At 39.9% G+C, this 20,537-nt stretch overlaps 1 pseudogene; it reads right to left on the bottom strand.

Moving 5' to 3' along the window:
- Nucleotides 1–1,713: 1,713 nt before the first annotated feature.
- LOC112825138 (proteasome assembly chaperone 4 pseudogene) lies at nt 1,714–2,072 on the bottom strand (annotated as a pseudogene).
- Between the last annotated feature and the right edge of the window lie 18,465 nt (nt 2,073–20,537).

The following is a 20,537-nucleotide window of genomic DNA, read 5'->3' as shown; positions in this document are numbered from 1 at the left end:
TGTTATAGTCTGAATGTCTGTGTCTCTCCAAAATTCATATGTTGAAATCCTAATGCCCAATGTGATGCTATTAGAAGGTAGGGACTTTAGCTGAAACCCTCATGAATGACATTAATGCCCTTATAAAAAAGGCCCAAGAAAGCTCCCTCGCTCCTCCCACCATGTGAGGACACAATGAGAAGTCTACTGAAAAAGAGTCTTTACCAGAACCTAATTATTTGGCACCCTGATCTAAGATTTCCAGGCTCCACAACTGTGAGAAATAAGTTTCTTTTGTTTATAAACTACCCAGGTATTTTGTTAGACAACCTGACTAAGACATCACTTTATATAACAAGGAAAAAAATAGGTCTGGTGACCAAACAGACTTGCGAAACCACAACTGAAGTCATAGCTGCTTAGCCAGTACTTATAGATTCAAGAGTTCAAGGACCCAAAGTGCTTGTTGGGGAGGCTAGTTCCCCTGGAGGAATGACCCTGAATAACTGCCACACATACCGTAAATTTTTCTCCTACTCTTCCCAAAGGTACTTACCACCATTTTCTTTGGTGACTGATACGTGGGAAAGACGAGACAGCCAGGCCTTTAAAAATGTACTAAATGCAGGCTCAGAATTGGTATTCATTCTTGAAGACCCCCAAATGCCACAATAATCTGCAAGTCAAAATGAGCATATAGTGATAATTTGATAAATGGCATTTTCATTCAAGTCTGTATCACAGTGAACTCCGTGGGCCCAAGGACCCATCCTGTGATAATATTCCCATTTCCCAGATGCATAGTTTAAGTAGATTTACTTAACTGGCAGACACTGGCTCCCTACCTCATGGAATATGGGCTATTATTATGAAAGGCAGGATCAGGTGGACTCCTCTCCCTCTACCAAACAACCTAGGGAAACTGGAGGTAAGAGCCACCAGCAGAAAGCCCGTGGATCTCCACAGATAATTATGCACTGCCATAAATTTAATCAGGTGATTCCACCAATTTCAGCTGCTAGTTTAGAAACAGTATCTTTACCGGAACAAATTATCAAAGTCTCTGATACCTGGTATGAGCCAGTTTCTCTGCATTCTTCTTCCAGAATCTGGATGGTGGGGATGCATGAAGCCACTGGGGGCAGTAGGACACCAGGGAGTTCCAGGTGTGTGCACGCGGATGTCTGAGAGACGTTTACCAGCTTCTTCTGGTGCCCTGGCTCCTTACAGCCCGGCTGGGCCTCGGAGGCCCTAAGGCTTCCTGGGGCAGAGCCAGACTCCTTGCCGGGAGGACCCCCAGGCTAGAGTGCATCATATTCCTGCTCTCTCCCCACAGTAGTCCAGAATATACCTCCCCTAATACCTTCTGCTTTTTCTTTTTTTTTTAAGATGACACATAGTACACCGACATGTAGTTGACTTCTGCTAGAAACCAGATATACCCAGAGTTTAAATCGAGTACGGCCAACATTCTGTCAGAGGCAGAGGAGGCTGCCCGGGAGCGAGTAAGGCAGGCTGGCGCAGTCCGGGACTGTGGACTTCATAGCTGGGAATAAAGAAGGGCTGATGAGGACGTTCATGTTGGTGTTCACTGAATGCTGCCTCCGCTTCATAACCACGATGGGCTTCTCATTTCCAAACATGTCAACTTCACTTTTCCGCCCCCTGACATTTAATCCACTGATTTAAGCATATATTGTACATGAGTTACAAATCCTCACTTCTGCCACTCTGCTAGAACTTTTCCAGAAAAGCCTCCATTTCTTCCTTGATCCCGTTTCTACAAGCAATGCGAAGTTACTGTCAGTGTTTGGAGGCTGGAACTGACAAGCTGCTGGTCGGTCATCCTGGCTAAGCAGCGGGCAAGGCCGGTGAAGGTGGTGTGGAAGTACCGCAGAACGGGAGGTGGACACCCCCACGGAGTCACAGCGGCGGCACGTGGCCATGGCGAGGTGGCACAGGCGTGGCGTGGCCCCTTCCCACGGGAAGAGCGAGTCCAAGTCTGTCCACAGCAAGACAGGAAAGTGCGCGAGCTGCTCCCACAGCCGCGCGCTGAAGTTGTGCAGGAAGAGGTCTTGGCCCCTCCCTGCCATGGGCTGCCCTGCCCACAGGTGGGCCCACAGGTGTTGTGACGCTGGTCTTCGTTGCACTTGCCCCCACGGACAGACCAGAGCAAGCGAATGTCGAGAGGCTCAACATGCTTTTGCTGAGGGTGCGGGTACCTACCTGGTATACAGCTATTGACAGGACAATTGCTTTTTTTCCCTCTTTAACAATTGTGAAAAAACATGAAGAGGAGTCAGCTTTTACCTAACGTAGTTGAAAGTTGTTTAGAACCCAGTTAACTCTCCATTTCTCTACCAAACTCCAGTCTGGTTAGGTTTGCATCACAGTGAAATCCTACAGAATAAGACATTTCTTCCACTACCTGATGACATCATGAAAACTGGACCAGATGAGCAGGAAGCAGGGGTTGTCTTGGATGATTTAATAAGATACATAGGAGCCAAAAGATGAGAGAGAGAAATCCTATCACAATTCAAGAGCTAATGACTGCAGTCATGTTTCTGGGACCTAGCTGTTGTGACATTCTCTCCAAAGTGAAAGATACTTCATTTTCACTTTTTACTTTTAAAAAACAAGTACAGTGGCTGGAGGTCTCTGAATTCTTGAGACAATGTATACCACTTTGGAGTGTGCTATTCTTACTAATTTATGGAAACTCATACGGTTAAAAGTTTTTAGAGGAGCCTGGAGTTGGCCCAGGTTCTAAGGCAAGCCTGTCTGCTACTTGAGCCTATTCACACATCTGATCTAACAATGCTTACTGTGTCTAAGAAAAATGGCAATATTATAAACAGTTCTGGCAATTTCCAGTAGGAGAAATGCAGTGCAGATACACAGGGATTGGGAATCAGAGCATTACTCCCATGTTTCTCTTACACAGAAAATTATTTTTTTTTGACAATTCCTCCTGCATTGCCTCTTCTCCTTCATGCTATATCTATTTCTTCATAGAAAATTCCATTGACAAGTTGACTGAGGAGAAAAAAAAAAAAAAACTCAGACTTTTATAGATGGTTCTGCACTATATTCCTGGAACCAACAGGGAGTGGCCTTTTGTAGCATCACTGTTCTATTCAGGAATGTTCTTGAAAAATAGCACTGAAGAGAACGCCTCCCAAGAGAAGAATTTCATACATTTGATTTTCCAGTTTGTCTGGACCAAGAGATAGCTCCTGAAGCACTGGCAGCGGCTAATGGTTTGACTGGATCAAGAGGGACATGGGGAAAAATTGGAATATTGGTGAGAAGATCTGGAGAAAAGATGTGCAAATAAACTTTTGCAATGTGCACAGAGTATGAAGATCTTCATATCCCTATTAATGTTAATCACTGGGCATTCACTGTAGAGGACAGTTTCAAATATCAGATGGAAATGACCACATGTTCTATTCCTGTCAGTCTTATCCATGGACACATAAAAAATGTCCATGGGACTACTCTGCACGGGTCAAAAAATGGACTTCCCCTCATCTGGTCCTTTTATTGCTACTATTGGGTACTTAATCTGTCAACATCAGAGACCAAAACTACCATTCTTCCTTGGGTGTGGCTGGAGGACTGGCCAGATAGCTTTTGACGGGCTGTTTACATTACACTTTGCTATTTGATGCTGGAGCTACAACTTCCACCAACAGGGGAAACTTTAATTAGAAGGACGCTTTAAAGCAAGAGGATGGAAAAGAGATGTGCCCCATTCTATTTAGAATAGAATATCCTATTCTATTCCCTATTCCTGTCAGCATCATGCCAGCCATGGTTCTTCATCTTAGAAGCAATAGTTAGTTCTCAGTCCTTGATTTCTTTTGGCATTTCCAGGACCGGCTTGATCACAGTCCATCAGATATGTCAGCAGCAGCCAAAGTGTCTCCTTCCCAGATGTGTCAGGCCTCTCCTCCATGTTTCTAACTCATTATCTGTATCCCCCGCTTCTGCCTGTGGTTCCTCAGTCCTAGAGTTGACAGCTTCCTCCCACAATTATTATCTGTGGTATGTCACTATTCCCTTTTGGTTTCTCGGGCCCCTCAATACCTTTTTAACCCATTCCAAAAGTCCTGAGAATTTTCCATTTGAAATCCCATCTGACTTCAAATTAGCAGACACACATTGGAGAAACCTTATGAATGTAAGATATATATGGAAAAACCTGCCAGCAGTCAGTCGTCAATTTTTATTGCATACAGAGAAACTTTATGAATATAATGATTCATGTGAACACACGTCACTTTATGTAAGAGACCGCACACAGGGAAGAAAAGTGATATAAGCATTAAATGTGGGAATGTCTTCAGCAAAAAGTTCCATGTCACTATTTATCAGAACACTCACACCAGTATCTTTAGACATATGAGACTCGTATTGCTTTCTTGAGTATCACAATTTGAAAGGCCCATTTTGGCCCTCGTTAAACCATATCTCTTCACAGGGCACTAAGTCCAGAACCAAAAGAAGGACCCAGCCAAAGCCCTAAGGCATCCCTGCTTAAACATGCTCCTTGTACCACAGATCTCATAACTTCCTGTCCAAATAGCTCTGAGGCCAATTTGAGGGCCTGCATGAACCTGTTCCTCAGATTTGTTGATCAGCAAGTGTGGAAACACTTCAGCTTGTATGGTACACAAGAAGTGGGCAGACGAAGGAGCTTGGTTGTACACGATGAAGTGCCACACACCCTCAACAAAATGCTCTTCACGGTGCAGGATGATCCTGGATATAAGAAGAGAGGGGGTGGTAGGCTTCCAGGCCCAGAGGAGTTCAGTCATATCTGTGATGATGCCCATGAATTCAAGAACCAAAATGCAAGCACTCAAGAAAAAAAGAGAACTAAAATAGGAATGAGATGTTATGAACATTTGAAAGTGTGCATGTGTTCAACAATAAATCAAAACTTATTATATATCAAGGAATTCACACTCAGGGAAAATCTTATCAAATATGATATGAGGAAATAAAGCTTTTCTCTTAGATATAATCTTATAAATTATGTTTCAGATATGATACCAAACATTTCATAGAAAAGATTACAGAATACTTTTTTATTAATTAAGTTCAGTCAATGTGGAATGGACCTATCCAAAGCTATTCAAAAAGCAACTGAATAATTTTAAAAATCAGACAATGTACATTAAGCACATAAACAAACTTTCCCTGAGATAGGAAGGATTTATCTGAAAATGTAGAGATACTGGACTTTCTTGTTAATCCAACATAACCATGACCATAAAATTAATATAGTAAATAATGCCATAACTAGAGTGCATTTATCAAGATTTTCTACATTAATACCACCAGGATGGCATAATACACAGTGGAAATATAATAACCCTTTAGAAGTTTAAACTATCATACCACAAACCTTTTCTCCTATTATTTCTTGGAAAATATAAATAGCTTTTGACATTTGTAACTGAATTGTCCTTTCAATAAAAAGCTATTATTTTGGTTAAGTTGCAAAAAAGGACTACGTGTGAAAAATGCTCAGTAGAACGTATCAGCAGATTGCAAAATTTCAGGGCTAAAATTAGGTTAAGGGCATTGTCAGAAAGTGAATATTTTCATGTTAAGGTTTTTGAAACATATTTTACTGCAACTTGGGTTAAGGAAAAGCCTTGGAAGTACAAAGATAACTGAATAAACGATCTACCTCAGGGAAGATTTGAGATTCACCTCCCTGAAGGTACGTGTTGTGTATCAAAGGGGAATGCAACCTGGGGCCACAGAGATATTATGGGGGTTGTAAACTGGGAAAGACCTGCCTAATCCTATTCCCACACCTCCGGATGTTTCCGTACATTCCAGAGGGTAAGAACCAAGGAGGTTTGCCTTCTCTTTCCAAGAAGAAATTGTTTACAAGAGGAAGTAAAGATTACTTTCCCTCTCACAGGAGAAGAGAAACATTTGTCCTCCTATATAAATGCTCAGATTCATATTTTGGGGGTTCCTCATTTAGAGTAGAGAGCCGGGTACATGTAAGGTCACATCTGTCTGGCTTTCATCACATGACCCAAGAAAGGGGAAAAAACTGAGACAAAATGAACTAATGCAGCTATTGATATGAGTAATAATGCGTCCCTGACTCAGAAACCTTATGCCTATTTTTAGAATAATGCAAATAAATATAAATATTGAAACGTAATAGGTATGACCTTTCCCCTTTCTAAGCTCACATTATATACCATTAAACTGAGAAAGAAAGACCTTTGAAGGCAAGAAAGGAAAGAAATAAACCAGATGGAAGGGCTATGTCTAGGAAAGAATTATAGATGAGCTAACTGGCACATGGAAATGAGAATAATTGGAAAGATAGGAAGCCTTTTAAGATTATGAGAGAGTCATACTGCCAAAAACCCATAAATTTTTGCCTTTAGAAGTCTGTGATTGTTCAGTGCTTAAAACAACCCTTGGCTCCACAGTTCTCCAAGGTCAGAAATTAAACTGAAAAATCTCTGCAGCCACCAAGGACAGACAGCAAAACCTAAGACCCATTTTAAATGTGCCCAAGAAGGACAGAAAGGAGAAACACCACCACCACTAACAACAAAATGAAACAAAAACTCCCTCATGATAAGTGGAGCCTGAACCCTCAGATTCAAGAACAACTTTGGAGCCTAATCACCAGACTCCCCACATTCCTAGGGTAAAGAATTCCATAGTACTTGCCAGTAGAATTCCAGAATTTCTCTAGACCAGTGAAATCTGGTGCCTAGATGTGAAGAAGAAATATTTAATGGTCACCAAATATCCACGTGCTCCCCTACTTTCCCTAACCGCTTTGCAGTTAAAAGAAGTTGTGTTAGGAGTTTTATCCAACAGACTTTGAGCAAAAGTGACCTGAGTCACTCTCATGCAGAAGCATTGAGATACAGTTCTCTCTTCCCTGTCACGGTTACCTGAAAGCTAGGTAGTAGTGTTTCTACATGATACAAGCCACCTGGATCCCACAGCTTAGAAGGAAGCTCCCCTTGAGAACCACTGGACTCCTGCCTATTTTGAGTGAGAAATAAGTACATGTTGTTAAACTACGGAAATTTGGAGGGCTTTGTTACTACAGTATTGTGTATCCCAGCAGTGCTCAATCAGGGGTGATTTTGGCCCTACTAGAGATATCTGGCCATGTCTGGAGGCATTTTTGGTTGTCACAACTGGGAAGGGAAAGCCACAAGCATCTAGTGGGTAGAGGCCAGGGATACTGCTAAACATCCTGTGATGCACAAGACAGCCCCCCATACAGAGAACTGTTTGGCCAAAAACGTTGATAGTGTCACTGTTGAGGAATCCTGGCCAAGCCTAACCGGGTCCATATGACATTTAAATGGCCCATGATATACTGTTAAGTGAAAAAAATCTCAGATTTATTCTAATCATCTTTATGCAGCATTTTGAAATGGTGTGAATCTCCCTGTATCCATTTGTGCCTGTAATCTATTCTTTCCACACTCTCCAGAGTGATCTTTTTAAAAAATGTAAAGCAAATCACATCACTTCCCTGCTCAAAACTTCAAGGGCTTCAATCACACTCATAATAAAAACTCTACTCTGTACCTTGGCCTATGAGGTACCTGCCCTCTTACCGATCCAATGTCATTGCTATCCCTTTAATCTACCCTTACACAAGGCCTTATACAGTCCTTCTAATTTGCCACATACATTCCTGCCGTGGAACCCTCTTCCTGATCTGTTTATCCTCTAGATAACTGATGTCTCTGCCCTCAGGGGAGAGCTCTACTCCAAAGCCTCCCTCCCCCAAGAACCCTACCTGGAATAGATTCCACTTCCAGTCATTCCTTATCCCCTTACCCTGCCTTATTTTCCCTCACAGAACTTAGGCATACCTGAATTTTTTTTAAAGATTTTATTTATTTATTTGAGGGAGAGAGAATGAGAGATAGAGAGCACGAGAGGGAAGAGGGTCAGAGGGAGAAGCAGACTCCCCGCTGAGCAGGGAGCCCCTTGCGGGACTCGATCCCGGGACTCCAGGATCATGACCTGAGCCGAAGGCAGTTGCTTAACCAACTGAGCCACCCAGGCGCCCAAGCATACCTGAAATTTTGCTGTGTATTTCTTTGTTTGCAATCTCCCGCACCAAAATTAGCTGCATCAAGTAGAGGTTTAATATTTTCTCCACATCTCTAGGCTTAGAATCATGGCTAGATCTTAGAAGTACAAGATAAATACTTGTTGAATAAATGACTAAATGGATATAAATGCATTAAGGGATACCGGGAACTATGAAAAATGTTAATATTGTTCACCTTTGGGTTGTACAATTTCAAAGGATTTTCATTTCTTACTTATAATTTTATACATTGCCTCATTCCCTACCTCTGTTACTTTATACACCAATTTTTATTTTATTAATGTGAATGTCACATGTAAGAGGGTTGAGTTTTAGAGGCAATTTCTTCATTATATCCATGAAGAGAGGAATTATGTAACAAATCTACATTTTGGCTTGTTATACTCTCTTGGAATCAAATGGTACAACCCAGATTCCCCAAGTTTTGTATTTTATTTTTGTTTTTCTAAAGAGTTTTTTATTTATTCATTTAACAGAGATAGATAGAGAGAGGGGGGGGGGAACACAAGCAGGGGGAGCAGCAGAGGGAGAGGGAGAAGCAGGCTCTCCACTGAGCAGGGAGCTCGACATGCTCTATCCCAGGACCCCGGGATCAGAACCAGAGCCGAAAGCAGATGCTTAACCCACCGAGCCACCCAGGTACCCCTCCCCTAGTTTTGTATTTTAATAAAGACTTTTCTTTTGGTGGCTTTTAAGTCCATCTAAGGAAATAAAGGAGTAAGAAGAATTTCCCTTAATGCCTCAAAGGATTTCAACTGAAAGTACCAGGATCAAATTAAAGGAGAGTTCCACAAATGACATGTTATAAAATAATAAGACTCTGGGGCACCTGGGTGGCTGAGTCAGGTCTAAGTGTCTGCCTTCAGCTCAGGTCATGATCCCAGGGTCCTGGGATGAAGCTCCCCATCAGACTCCCTGCTCTCTCTCTCTCTGACAAATAAATAAATAAAATCTTAAAAAAAATAGTAAGATTCCTATCCAATCTCAACCTTCAAAACAGCTCTTAGAAACTAAGTACACTCCTATATTCATCACTGGTGAGCTCTCAATGAACTGCAAAACAATGATAAAGAAAATATGAATTTGTTCTATTGAGAAACTCTGGGTACAATCCACACTTGAGATAATTAAAAAATAATGGACATTGAGTATTGAGAAAGGATATTAATCTTCACTAATGAATGAGACTGTATTATGATGTTATAATTAAAATGTCTGTAGTTTCTTTTGGAAATGACAAGCATCAACAAAATAGGAAAGATTTAAGATGGGCTTAAGAAAGTCTAATCTGGGTGTATCTCTAAAGAAAAATCTAGAGTGAACATGGGTATAGTGAATATGGGTATAGTGAATATGGGGATGAACAAAAAAGAACAAGCTCTTTTCATATACTAGAAAGAAAAATTTTCAGGGGGTAAAATCCAACATTGAAATTAAAGTGTTTTGTTATCAGGTTATAAACTGTTTTAATAAAAATGATATCCTTTTTTTAAGATTTTTTTAAAGATTTATTTACTTATTTGAGAGAGAGAAAGAGAGTGTGCATGCATGGGGGGAGGGGCAGAGGGAGAGAATCTCAAGCAGACTCCCCACTGAGTGTGGAGCTCAACACAGGGCTCCATCTCGCGACCCATGAGATGATGACCTGAGCTGAAACCAAGAGTTGGATTCTTAACTGACTGAGCCACCCAGATGCCCCAGTAAAAATGATGTCCTAAACAATATCACAATGAAAACTTTCAGCTAGTATTCTTTAAGTATCTCAAACAGTGAGTTTTCACTATGTCCAATAGGAGAGGAAAATACAAATGGACAACTGGAAAGTATATCAAGTTTAAAAAATTAGATACTGATGACAAAATTGACACAAAACTTTGGATAAATAATATCCACATTGGCACAACTATTTGACTTGTGTCTTAAAAAATAAGGCTGACTAAAATACTGAGTCATTTATCAAAAAAAATCCAAACCACATGTACCTTAAAAAGATAAATACCTATTGATATAAATGGTAATTCAATCAAAATAGCACAAAAATATTAAGATGATATATCCAAGTATCTGGAGAGTGGGTAATGAAATCAAGAGCAATAAGCCAGTAATGTGGCAAAGTTATATTTAATAGATATTCTTTTACTTAATATCATTAACCAATTGAAGATGTGACTATGAACAGAATACAACAGATGTTTTATAGTAAGGTTTTATTAACCATTTTGACATGATACCCCCTGATATTTGACTTCCAAAATTAATACAAATTGGTTTGGATATGAACACGGTCCTGTAGACAGGAAATGGATTTTTAGATTAAGCAAAAGTTAACCACAGATTAATATTAATGGAGCCCATTGGATAAGCCTCCAATTAGTTAACATATCAGTGAACTTATGCATTGGAAGGCACTGAGTTTAATGGTAAGCAAAGTAATTGAGTACTTACTAATGGGTAAAAAATGAGCTTTAATTACATTTGCTGATTATATGAAAATGGAAGAGTAGTGAAAAATGACAGTGTTATGCTGGGCTGTAGCAGGAATGAGGTTGTAGGTGTGGGGAACAGGTGCTTTAGAAAGAAGTATTACTCAGGATTCCAACTCAATGAGTTGATATTTGGGTGATTTGTTTATTCATTTCTCCTAAAGCAGTGACTTTCTTTGCCTGAGAAAAGCAGCAACAGTAAAAGAGTGGGCATATTTGGAGATTCATGGCTGATTTTAATTCTCTATTTTATAAATTCACAAAAATTATTTTAACCTTTGGAAGCTGCTTGACAGACTGAGAATGGTCAAAAAGGATAACCACAAAAAATATGAAATTATAATTCGATTAATTTATTCATTCTATACATATTTATTATGCTCTTCCTCTGTGCCAAGCATTGTTCTAAGACTTTAGAGTATTTGTGAATAAAAAAGATTAATTTTTGCCCCTGTGAAATTTACACTGTAGCAAAATTGCTTCCTTCTAGATTTCTTTTCTTCCCTCAGTGACACTATATAGGGTTTTATATGAAAGCAAAGTAGCTGTTCTCCACGCTATCAGAGAATGGGAGAATAGAATCAGCATTTATGTAGTACCTACTGGCTTTCTGTGTTGCATCTTGGGGGTACAGAGATGCAAAGCATCTATAGCTACTGGGAAAGTACTTAGGGACAAAAAATATTACGAGGTATTACCTGAGACTTGACGAAATTTGTTAGACACATAAGGAGAGACCTGGACGGAGGGGGCAGCATGAGAAAAGGCACCAAGGCATGAGAAAGTGTGACATGTTTTATGAATGTAAAGAAGAGTAGGAGATTAAAGTACATAAAGGCCAGATCATAATGAATTGTGTATATCATGCAAATAGGTTTAAAGTACAATCATGGGGAAAGGGGAGTCACTGAAGGATTTGCAACAGGGAAATATGATCACATGTGTCTAAGGCCCACACTAGTGAAGAGGACAATGAGCCTAGGTACAGGGAAACTGAGGAGTCTATTGCCATAGCCATGGGGACAGATGAAGAAACTGTGCCATCTAAAAGCACTGATTTTCAAGATCTATAAAGAACTTCTCAAATTCAACACCCAAAAAACAAATAATCAAGTCAAAAAATGGACAGAAGACATGAACAGACACTTCTCAAAAGAAGACATACAAATGGCTAACAGACACATGAAAAAATATTCATCATCATTAGCCATCAGGGAAATTCAAATCAAAACCACATTGAGATACCACCTTACACCAGTTAGAATGGCAAAAATTGACAAGGCAAGAAAAAACAAATGCTGGAGAGGTTGTGGAGAAAGGGGAACCCTCTAACACTGTTGGTGGGAATGCACTTTGGAAAACAGTATGGAGGTGCCTCAAAAAATTAAAATAGAGCTACCTTATGACCCAGAAATTGCACTACTAGGTATTTACCCCAAAGACACAGATGTAGTGAAAAGAAGGGCCATATGCACCCCAATGTTCATAGCAGCAATGTCCGCAATAGCCAAACTGTGGGAAGAGCTGAGATACCCTTCAACAGATGAATGGATAAAGAAGATGTGGTTCATATATACAATGGAGTATTACTCAGCCATCAGAAAGGACGAACACCCAACTTTTACATCAACATGGATGGGACTGGAGGAGATTATGCTAAGTGAAATAAGTCAAGCAGAGAAAGTCAATTATCATATGGTTTCACTTATTTGTGGAACATAAGGAAGAGCACGGAGGACATTAGGAGAAGGAAGGGAAAAGTGAAGGGGGGAAAATCGGAGGGAGAGACGAACCATGAGAGACTATGGACTCTGAAAAACAAACTGAGGGTTCCAGAGGGGAGGGGGGTGGGAGGATGGGTTAGCCTGGTGATGGGTATTAAGGAGGGCACGTACTGCATGGAGCACTGGGGGTTATACGCAAACAATGAATCATGGAACACTACGTCAAAAACTAATGATGTAATGTATGGGGACTAACATAACATAATAAAATAAAATAAAATTTTAAAAAAATCATCAAAAAAATAAAAAATAAATAAAATGGGAACACCTACTCACAGGTTCCTATACATGGAAGTTGAAATTAATTCAAATTAAGTAGAATTACAAATTCAGGTCCTTAACCATACTAAGGATGTTTGAAATACTGGATCACATGTGGAACGTTCCCATCACCCACAGACATTCTATGGCGGCGGTGGCTACCTAACTGTGGACAAGAGTCCCCTCCTCTGGGGAAGAAGTGAGATTAGACTGAGGGAAGAAAGGAAGGCCCTTTAAGGGGAGAAAACTAGATTATTCACTGTGTCTCTACGTTTTTATTTTTTTACACCAAGAATGTAATCATGTGCCACTTGTGAAAACTGGAAAAAAAATAAAAATAAAACCCTAAACTTGGTAGTTACTGAGGGGATGAAAAGGAAGGAATAGGCAGGGAGGTAGACTAAATCTCTCTTCAAGTTTTGTTGCTTATTTTTAGCGCTCTCTATTTGACCTTGGCCAGAATTTAGGGAAACAACTCTCAATATGTCAAAAACTTACTAGTATATATTTTAGAATATTTATATTGAATAAGAAAACCATTTGATACTATATGATACTGAACTTATATTTATTATTCTTATTACTATTATTATTTACAGGGAAAAAAAGCAACACTCAAAGACAGGAAATTACACTCACCATGAACTATACATGAAGACTTGGATAGAAGACAGAGGACTTTCTTTTTGGCCAGGCATTTCATCCACCTAGAAAGACTGTTGAGGTCTGAGTAGGAGAATGGTAATAGAGGTAGTTTTGCCATTGAAGAGAGACAGATAAACAGCACTACATAGTAGTGACCAACTGAGCAGGGTCATGTTTTATATAGAGGCTGATCCTTCCAGGGCTATGGGAGAGAACATTCGTTATGAACCTGGTGCAGGAGTAGAGTAGAAATGTTTGGCATTCTCTGGTATTTTGATATTTAAATGCTACCGATCAAAGATAGAAAAGAGAAAATCAGAAAAATTACCTCCTTTGAAATAAGGAAAAGAAGAAGAAAAATAGGCACAGAAATATCTTTTCACATCTAACAATCCTTGCTACTAGATCTTGAATGAAACTATACCTACGGTAAATGGTGAAGGAGGTAAAGTTTTGTTAGTAGTCACTGTTGTTTATTATTTTTTCTTTACTTCCGTGTCCTTTTACCCATACCCGTCTCTTTATCTTATGTAATGAAGGAGAGAAAAACACAATTCCTGTAGTAGGTTGCAGTCTTTTAGAATGTGTCTTTTGCTTCCTGCTAAGGGGAAATCAAATGCAAAGAAGAAAGTTTCCCAAATTACTGGCTCATCACAAGTGAATGGAAAAAAAAAAAAAATAGAAGCTTTTCCTTTAAGTACCTAACATTTATAAGCAGAAGGATAAATTAACAGAATGACAGGTGTTGGGAAATGACAAAAGGAAACAGATTACTGATGGGAATCAAATTACTTAGTCCTCAGTTACATTCCAGGCATAAATAAAGTAAAAACAATTAATCTCTTATTTCTGCCACCTGTAAATCTGCCAGGCATTCCATGCTCAATAGCATTAAAGAATTGCAGTGGAAAGACAGAGCCTAATTTTTCTCTACTCCATAACTTCAAAACCACCATATTTGACAGCTGGAATCATCTGCTGTAACACCTGGATGTCAGTCCACGAGGCAGAATGGCTTATATCCTGAAGAGTCCTCTCATTTCATTGAAAGGGGGTAGAATGCTTTAACATTCATCGGGCTGGACAAGGAAGAGTACATGATCTCACCCCTAAGTTGTAAGCACTAAGATGTGGCTCATTTCTGGATTGTAAGGCAAGAGTAAGGATGGGAGACTAGAAAGGATGAACTGGAAAACAATTGGTTTCTGTAGTTTCTGCTTGTTAAGAGTTTAGTAAATATAATGATTTTCTATTACCATTTTGACATTTGAAAAAAATACAATGAAGAAACAAACAACCATTATTTGTGGCATATGCCCCTAAATTTCCACACTTTTTCTGGATCTCTTAACCATAATTATGCAATTATGCTTTTAGAACTATGTCTTCATATTGACAGATGGAAAAACCTGAGTAGGCCCTGGAACATGGAGAAATCCTAAGGTGATAACACTTTTGTCATTATAAATTAGCCTGGAAGAGTCTGATTGCAGACCTATGGAACAATTCCTACCCTAAAACCATCATGTATCTAAGGACATTCAGCCAATTTCTAGGGAGAGCTTGTGGTATTTTCCTTTTTTCTGATACCTGACACAAATCTTCATACTCTGTATACTTTTCTCTGATACATGCTTGGCCCCACTAAGTAACTGAGCATCCCCATTTTTCCTTACTCTGTCTGAGGTTATGTGGATATGCATTGGTAGAAGACCTTGTGTAGACTCTGTTAAACAGGAGACTTCGACTTCCCCAATTTTTTTTAAGAAAAATTGGTTCTTTCTAACACAAGCATTCTTTTCTTTCCAACATCTATAACTCAAATGCAAAAAGACTGCTTATTTACTTGGCATTTTCTCCCCCAACATTGTCACCCAGCACATTTATTTCCTTTTAGGTCACCCTTTTGTTGAGTGACTTAACAGTTAATCATAAGTCTTGTCATGATTACTGCAAGCAATTGGATTTCGTGTGATTTTTAATGAAGCCTTGCATTGTGATGTTTCAGTTTCATTTTTGGCTTATGGTAATTTATTTGCAAAGCACAATGAAGGGGAAAAGAGGAGAAAGAGAGGGATGAAAGCTCTGGGGTCATTCTGGCTTATTCCAATGTTTAAGTATGTTCTCAGCAGTTGTATCCTCCACATCCCCATAAGATAACTGAAAGCTGAATATTGCCTAGATATAAGAAAATGTGAATTGATTATGGCCTCTTAGAAATTCCATACCCTGTGGAGCTGCCAGCGGTGTTTTCATCTCTTTAAAAATGTTTCCACTTTGATTCCTTTTTTTTTCTTTAGAATCAAGCTTTGTAGTTAATTGCTGATAACATCCTTTTTTTATTTAGTCTTATATTGAGCAATCAAGTCTGCTTTCTTCTCTATCTAGTTTCCAAAAATCTTGGCTATTTTAAGGATTCTTCCCCCTGAGGTTAGCGAGTTTCCTACAGCTAACAACAAATGCATTAAATATTCATCCCCAGAAAAACGGCAATCTGAGTTTAAAAAAAAAAAAATTCAAAAATATGTTCTCAAACTGAGTTTTGTAATTACGACTCTGGAGAAGAACTTACCCTGTTTAAATCACCCAGGACATTTTCCCCATGCGTTTACACATTTTAAGATGCTGAGTAAGACAATCTGAACACAGAAGCAATGGGTATATTTGTAGTCTCCGCTTGACCTTGTCCTACTTCACGTATTTATAACATACCATCTACTTCCATCAAAAATCTTTTTTTAATCAAAATAAGTATTGATTCCAAAAGCTATATAAATGTATGACTTGGGGCCAGGGAAAGAGGCGTAGATATCCTCTAGTATAGCCCGGTAATGAACTTGTTGATTGTGACTTTGGGGTTTTAAGGGAATAAGCAAAGAATAGGTAAATGCTGGAGAGGGGATGCAGGTTTGGCTATGGAGCAATGGCCCAGGGTGTCCAGGGTGCCAATGAGTGAAATGGCCTAAGTGTTGGCGGATCTAAAAGGTGGAGTGTGGTTAAAAGTGGCTGAACAGTGAAGAACATGGCAGAACCAGCTGGCTAACGGTCAGCATCACATTTCCCTTTCCCTTTACCATCTCTTTTTTGTCTTTAATCTCTAGCTGATCACTTCTAGCCTTCTCCCTTGTGTCTCCCCAAGATGATTAAATTAACAAAACAAAAACACATAAACAAGGGGAACATTGGCTTCAACAGAAGAACTGAGTAGACAACAAAAATCCCATATTTCTTCTAAAGAACTATGAAAATACTCAAAGCCTTTCTAGCTCTTTAAAAGCACGGGCATCTGGGTGGCTCAGTCATTAAGTGTCTGCCTTCAGCTCAGGTCATGATCCCAGGGTCCTGGGATGGAGCCCCGCATCGGGCTCCCTGTTCGGCAGGGAGCCTGCTTCTCCCTCTCCCACTCCTCCTGCTTGTGTTCCTTCTCTCACTCTCTCTGTCAAATAAATAATAAAATCTTTAAAAAAAATAAAAATAAAAATAAAGTAAAAGCACAGGCCCTCAGAGAGATGGGAGAATTACAGCAGACATTAAATAAAGCAAGCACAGAGCATATTCACTAAACCTACCTGGTTTAAGCAATCTTAGGGAAAAAAAATATATCTTTAATTTTCTACTGTGCTCATTTCCCTACATTTTTAAACACAGTTTTAGGGCAATATAAATGGCTCTTTCATTATTTTCACCATTACTACTAGAAGTGTATTGGAATTTGGAAAATTATCTCAAGCACAGATAAACTTGTCAAGTCGTTTTTGGTCTTTTGGACCCTGCTTCCCCTAATTTTTAAACCATTTACCCATTGTGCAGTGCCTGTTTGCCAGCCCTCCCTTGGTGCCAGTGAATTCATCCTTTCTCCTTGTTTCCCATAAGGGAAATACCTGAGTTACATTTATACCAAAAAAAAAAAAAATGGAAATAGCTTATTTCTTAGTGTTTTAATTCCTAAAATGTCTACATTTTTAAAAGGATCCAATCCATGAGCTAAATGAATAATGCTTAGATAGTAGACTCTTAAGGACCAGTGACAAGATGACAGATGGATTCCTCTGGAAACCAGCCATTGTAGGTATGCATTACCACATTTGATTGTTAGGCAGACAGTTCTTGAGGTTGGCAAGGTCAGATGAGACTGGCTGAAGTTTACTGTTTTAACTATCTTCGTATTTGTAGATGGCAGAGTATTAAATATTCTTAATCATACCTAATGATCAAAGGTGCCAATTTCTAAATTTGTTCTCTTGAAAAGGGGGCCTTAGAACATTCTCAAGTAAAAGTTGTAGACTCCAAAGATGTATAAGGCATATATCACTTTTTTTTTTTGACTTAGGAATGAAAATCCATTCAGCAATCAAAAGCAACATTCCACTTCTCTAGAAATCTATTGTCTGGCAATCATTAAAAAAAGGGACAGTCAATATGCATATTCCTGTCACTTTTAGAGACCATGCTTCTAAAAGCATAGAAAACTTAGTTGAGATAAAACTTAGCCCACAGAAACAAATGTGCCCACTTTTTAAATATAACAAGTTAAGTATCTTCAAATTATAGGCTTGAAGTTTTGAATCTATCTCATTGTTAAAGTTACTCATGCCTCAAGAAATTTCATTGCAATGTTCTTTGAAGAGATTTTCTAAATTTAGAATAAAATCTCTTTCACGAGAAAGTCTTGCAAAACCCTATTATGATCATTCAAATGTAAAAAGAAAATATAGGTGAAAGACTCAAGTGAAAACACTCTTGATATGTTATCAACATATTACACATATTTTCAAATGTTTCAACAATTTGGAGTTTTTCAACAACCCGTGACACTGGATCCACACCCATTAGACATTTCTCCTTTGACAGTCAGTACAAGGCTAGACTGTCCATTGTAGCCGCCAGAGAGACATTTCAAGGCACTAGCCCTAAAAAGGCACTTCATGTCTAGGTCCTGATCTTCTTCCTTTATTATTCAGCAAGGGGGCCCAGTGGCCCGCACAAACCAATTCCAGCCATACTCTCAGTGTAGGAGATCATTTCTGTCACATAGTTCCAGCCATGTTCTCAGGCAGATGTCTTCTCCAGCCCACTCCCTCTGACAAGTGTTTTCACTGCAGCAAACTGGATGTTCTGTCATAGCCATACCCTCTTTGAAGAGATCTGGACTCACCCTCAGGAAGAAGTTCTTCTAAAAGTTCTCTGTTCTTTTAGTCTGTTTCCTGACTGGACTCTGACTGATATACTAATTCTACTTTTGAAATAGCTTATTATCATGTCATAGAAAAAAGGAAAAGTGCCTCCCATTCTACATTAAAGAAATGATATGATAAAATCATATGATCAGGGGGCGGAGCAAGATGGCGGAGGAGTAGGAGACCTAGATTTCGTCTGGTCTCAGGAATTCAGCTGAATAGGGATCAAACCATTCTGAACACCTACGAACTCAACAGGAGATCAAAGAGGAGAGTAGCAACAACTCTCTGAACAGAGAAGCGACCACTTACTGGAAGGTAGGACGTGCGGAGAAGTGAATCCGAGGCGATATTCGGGAGGATGGACGGCGGGGGAGGGGCCTCCGCCAGCCGCTTCTGGCAAGTGCTAGAGCCGCGGAGCACAAAATCGGACCTTTTAGAAGTCGGCTCCGCTGAGGGACGTCGCTCCAGTGGCTAAGCGGGGGTGGAACCCTCGCGGGACAGTGGGGTCTCAGGACCCTTGGGGTCACAGAAAGACCGGGGGAGCCTGAGTGCACCAGAGCTCCCAGGTATCGGAGCGGGGAAGCCAGCTGCAGAGACGGAGCTGAGGCGCGGGCTCTCAGCTTGGGGTTGCCATAAACTGTGATCCGCGGCCCAGTCGGGCCACTGCTCCTGCAGCAGGGACCCAACAGGCGGCAGATCCGGGGAGACTCCCCTTCCTCCCCCGGGAGGAGCGGCACGGGAGCGCACCGCAGGGATCTGCTGGGTTTGGAGACTCCACACGGGGTCGGGTGCCACAGATACAAACGCTCGGTCACAGACCGGGTGAGCACGGAGTGCGGCCGGAGACCAGGGACAAGGGAGTGACTGCTTTTCTCTGGGGGCGCACTGAGGAGCGGGGCCCCGAGTTCTCAGCTCCTCCGGGTGGAGACTGGGAGGCCACCATTTTTGCCCTGGTCCTCCAGGGCTGTGCGGAGAGCTTGCAGGGAACAAAAGCTCCTGAGATCAAACCCGAGCAGCTTGCTTAGCCCGGACCGACAAGGGCGGGGCAATTCAGCCTCCGGCAAAGACATTTGGGAACCACAGCAACAGGCCCCTCCCCCAGAAGATCGGCAGGAACTGCCAGCAAGCCAAGACCAAGTTTACCGATCAAGGAGAACGGGAAAACTCCAGCGCTAGGGGAATACTGCACATAGAATTCATGGCTTTTTTTTTTACCATGATTCATTAGTTCATCAAAGTTAATTTTTGTTAACTGTTTTTTTTTTCTTTTTCTTTTTCCCTTTTTTCAACCAACATCTTAATCTCTTTTTAAAAAAAAAACAAAACATTTTTTATTTTTCATTTTTAGAGTCATATTTTATCCCTTCATAGTAGTTACCCTTATTTTTGGCATATATATATAAGTTGTTCTCTCTTTAAAATTTTGAGACACAGTTTCTTCTAACAGATAAAAATATACCCTAAATCACTAGTGTATGGTTCTGTTCTAGTCTCCTGCCTGATCACATTCTCTCCCTTTTTTCTTTCTTTTTTTTTTTTAAATCTTCTTTCTTTTTTCAAACTTCTTATCTTATCAAGTCCTTTTATAAAATCTATTATAATTTTCATCTTTACAGTCATCTTCTATCCCTTCATTGTATCAACCCTTATTTTGTACATATATGTCTTTCTTCCTTTAAAATTTCAGGAGGCACTTTTTTCTAACAGACCAAAATACGCCCAAAATCTAGTGTGTGGCACTGATCTATGCACTAGCCTGATCATATTTGATCACATTCTGCTTTTTTTGTATTGTTCTGTTTTTGTTTTTATCTTTTTTTTTCTTTTTTTTTTTCTCTTTCTTTTTTCTTTCTTTCCCTTTCTTTTCCCCTGGTTTCAGGTCTTTTCGGATTTGTATACAATATATTTGCTGGGGACGTTGTAAACCTGTTAGCATTTTGTTCTCTCACTCATCTATTCTCCTCTGGACAAAATGACAAGACGAAAAAAATCACCTCAGCAAAAAGAACAAGAGGTAGTACCGTCAGCCAGGGACCTACTCAATACGGGCATTAGTACGATGTCG

Source organism: Callorhinus ursinus, unplaced genomic scaffold, assembly GCF_003265705.2.
Source record: "Callorhinus ursinus isolate GAN/ISIS: 27379988/994484 unplaced genomic scaffold, GSC_fseal_2.0 scaffold12, whole genome shotgun sequence".
NCBI lineage: Eukaryota > Metazoa > Chordata > Mammalia > Carnivora > Otariidae > Callorhinus > Callorhinus ursinus.
Note: the sequence above shows the minus strand (reverse complement) of the source record. Positions and strands in the feature narration are given on the sequence as shown.